The sequence below is a fragment of the Dermacentor albipictus genome, chromosome 5, assembly GCF_038994185.2.
Source record: "Dermacentor albipictus isolate Rhodes 1998 colony chromosome 5, USDA_Dalb.pri_finalv2, whole genome shotgun sequence".
In the NCBI taxonomy this organism is placed as follows: domain Eukaryota; kingdom Metazoa; phylum Arthropoda; class Arachnida; order Ixodida; family Ixodidae; genus Dermacentor; species Dermacentor albipictus.
Window position 1 is genome coordinate 123,160,562 of NC_091825.1, and position 4,404 is coordinate 123,164,965.

The window sequence follows — 4,404 nt, forward strand, 5'->3', positions numbered from 1 at the left end:
TGGAAGATCGCACACCGTCGTCCTCTGAGGCGGGAACGTAACATGCCACTGTCGCTGAGAGGAGGCCCGTTTTTCCCTTTCTCATTGAAGAGAGAAGGAAACGAGAAGCCTTCTTCCTGCGGTCACCACACCGTGACAGGCAGAGCGGGCGGGTTCGGGACGATGCGGTCTGTTCCCGACTTTCAACGCACTGAGGATATAGGGGTGTAAAAAAAAATTATCTCCAGTCCCCGCTGTGAAGGTGTTTGGACAGCGAAGCGGTAAAAGACAACTGGAACAATTACCCATTGCGACGTAGGTTGAAATACTCACGTGGTCACATTCGCATGTACTTTACCTAATTGTTAGCCTAAGACGTTTCGACTGCCTGCGACTTGGCTTGCGCCGTTACTTCGTGCACGCATACAAAGAGTGAACCGGAAAGAAGAGAAATTCGCCGTGCCTCGTTTGGACGCTGCTCTTTAGGAGTCCTCACTATACGTGGCCTTTCCATAGCACTGTCACAACACAAATAAGTTGCTAGGCGGGTTATTCTTTTACGTACGATAATGTAGTTACGTCACTCTCTGCTTCCTATGCTACAGTCAAGCTGCCGTCGCCGTGTTGGCTTGCGCAACAGTAATATTTGCCAGGAAACGTATGCGGGGAACGCCACGTGCTTCGCATTGCATATAGGCGCAGGAGCGCCTTATCATCAATTGTGTGGTTCGGATGCTTGTTCTGAGCTTGTTTTTTATTGAAACGTACCTTGTTCTGTATGCTGTATCATCATCATCATCATCAACATCATCCTGGTTACGCCCACTGCAGGGCAAAGGCCTCTCCCATACTTCTCCAACTACCCCGGTCATGTACTAATTGTGGCCATGTTGTCCCTGCAAACTTCTTAATCTCATCCGCCCACCTAACTTTCTGCCGCCCCTGCTGCGCTTCCCTTCCCTTGGAATACACTCCGTAACCCTTAATGACCATCGGTTATCTTTCCTCCTCATTACATGTCCTGCCCATGCCCATTTCTTTTTCTTGATTTCAACTAAACCTTCATTAACTCGCGCTGTATGCGTGATTTCAAAGAGTGTACGCACTGTTCGCTTCACTTTGCTGAGCGTTTGTGGCCTCTGCCTCACGGGGGTATGAGCCGAGGCATTTGCGATTATGAGCCATAGACGATGATAGTTTTCTGTCGACCTTACGCCCCCAAGAAATCCCGGGATCCTAGCCATAGACAACTTCGCTGTAAAAATGAACGGTGCTCATTTTTAACAACGGTTGCTGACGCCTCTTCGAATGAGCTGTGGAGTGCACTCCGGAACATCAAGAATGGGAAATTATCAGCGGCGCTTACTTGCATACCACTTTACTACACCTTGCACCGAAAGAAAGGGAGTGCAGAGGTGGAAGGGAAGAATTTATGCAGAAAAAAATTGTACACCTTACATAGGCGAGCAGTTGTCTATATTTCAAACTTCTAGCCATCGCTCAGAGAAATGTACGTGTTATCACAGGAAATTTCGAACATACAATGTATGCAAATAAAACTGTCCCTGCAAATATTTTATCAACAAAAGCAATGTATATGACGAATTTTTCATCCGTTATGTTAACAGTGTGCGCTTTGAACCAAACATCACATGTAGCTGGTGTACCTAGTACCAGCTACAGAGGATGCACGTATTACAAGACCATGGTCTCAGCAATAGTCACCCGAAGTAGGTGTTATAGCAGCGAACTGTAACTATATTTTAAAAATTCTTAAAATAAAACATCTCATTTGTTGTACACGCAATTCCGTGACATGATAAAGGTTTATTGGTGTTACCTTTATATATGAATTATACTGCGCATCTTCGACATACGTAGCCCCAGCCTGCTGCGTGAACCCCGTCATACCGTTCCGACGCTCCGCGGAGCTGAGCTTCATGTGTTCTCGTTTACTTCCAGCATTATATACAATGACCGAGGATATATTGACAAGCGTAAGCGCCTCTGAGGTTGTGGGAACACGTTCTGCTGCAACGTTGACGTATTTGTTCCAGTCATGGCAGGATGTAACCTTAAGCTTTGTGCCGCTGCAGGCAAGCATTACTCGCGTTGCATGCGACTGCGAACAAACACCCACTATTAAACTTCTTGTGGATGCTGCATGGTACGACAAAAGTTGCGCCAGCTTGTCATTAAACGGATCAAAAATTTGGCAGAAGTTCGCCTTTTCTTACACTTTCTTTTATTTATATAAAATTGTTCAGTTCACACTCAACGTGAAAAATATGCTTAAATATTTTCGTGTCTGTGTGTGTCGCACTGTTTCTCCACAATTGTGGCTGTTCTTCTAACAAAGCGGCGAACACAGCACGCGCAATTAAGTTTTCTCGCAGATATATTTGGCGCTACGGATTTTCCGTCAGCTTTCTGTCCCTCCGAGTTCGCGTTCTTCCGCGCTGTCGAGTTGGTCGCTCGGTCCGTGCTTCGTTTCGTTCGCATGCAGGACTGGGAACGGCGCTTGCTGACGGTAAGGCTGGGGGACGTCGCGGGCGCCTCCTAACGGCCTGTCGATGCCTTCAGAAGAGCGAGTGCAACCAACCGAGAGGAACCGCCACCGATGGCGAGCACGGGAAGACACGACCTTGCATGCGCTCCCGTCTGTGCGGTCGTCCGACACCTCCTGGTGGCGTCCGTGGGAACAGGGTTAGTGCAGCCACTGAACCACTCACGCACGGCGTTCCGTGCGGGTAATCTGTGGTGCACTCCGAACGAAAAATCAAGACTCTGAACCGACGTTGCACTGCAGAGGGGACAAGGAGCGATGTCTGACGCATGGCACTACGTTGCGACTCGTCGTCTTGTTCAGTGGCTCGACGTGTATTTTTCGAGAGTCACTTTCACACGTATGCGTAATGATGCAGACTTTTTTTTTTCGTGGATTTGGGTGCATTGGTGGGAGCAGACGTACTGCTTCTTTTGCTACGTTCTCAGAGTCGATCCGTGGCATGCGCTTCAAGCGAAAGTCAAGAATCTGAGCCTGCGCTCGGCTACGAAGAAGCCATTGACCCTGCTCTTGTGTTTGGCGCGGTAAACGCTAGGATATGTGGGCGAAGCACATTTCTCTCGCAATTGTTCCAGTTACTATCAGTTTGTCGGGGGATCGAGAATTCATTATGATTAGAACGTCCCAATTTGTATTTGGGAGAACACCCAAAAGGCGCGACTGACACATACTGCTAATGTCCTCAGCTGGGGACATGAACTGGCCTTTCGAATCTGCCGTCTGCTAAAGCTGATAAGGCTTCACAACCTGTAAGGCTTTACTGTGCGAATTTCCCAAGTCAGCCGCAAAATGCACGATGTCATATCAACGAGACAATCATTGTATTGCAGGTAAAAAAGATCTGCGGGAAATGTGAGGTATTCCAGGGCATAAATTTTTGCTACTAAGAGCACAAATAATGCTGATTTATCACATGGCTAACGCCCCCGCCATTAAGGCTATAAAAGGTCCCGCAGAAACTCCTCTGGTGGTTGCCTAAGTATGCGAAAGCATTGTGCAATATGCTTATCTCCAGAGAGGCCGGTGTCATCAGTGTTCTGGAACTTGATCCAGTAATAAACCCTTATTAACCCTCATCGGTCGTTCACTTATCATGTATGAAATCGAACATGATAAGGCAAGTTTAATTAAAATATACTTCATTACGGAACTCAAACCCACGACCATGAGTGTTAATTAAATCGAAGTTAAAGAGCCAAATTAGGATAGACTTAAGGCACTCGAACCCTGGACCTTTGGTGGGAGCTAAGATGAATTTAGAGAAGCTGTTCCAAAACCACCACTATATTTGCTGAGGGGGTTATGCAATGTTTTATTGTTTGTTCGGATGCTTGTTTTGAGCTTCTTCTTTATTGAACCGTGTGCCGTTATGTGTGTTGTACGGGTGATTCAAATGAATGTATGCACTGTTAGCTTCACTTTACTGAAAGCTTGTATCCTCTGCCTTGTGTGGGTATGAGCCATTGCATTCTTTTGCTTGCTTACGGAGGTATGCATGAGCCATTGCTTAGGGAGGTATGAGCCAGTTATTGTCTTACGTGGCGGACAAATTTGTCGTTGGATTGGCATAGAAATGCTAACGCATTAAAAAATTTATTGCGCACAGCAGCGAATTCTAACTACACTTGCGATGAGAGAAACCGTAGTTGAAAACTGTGTCATAATTCTGACAACCTGGTGCACACCGAAATATCCGACTCGAGAATGTAACAGCAATAGCTATTGAACTTTATTTTAGGAAGTTATTGTGTCATCTGAAGCAGCTATGATCATGTTTATTTGCGGCAAGAAGTCGCAAAAGAATATTTTATTCGTCTCCACGAATGATTAGATCTTACCCCTTAAAGGGTGTTAGCCAT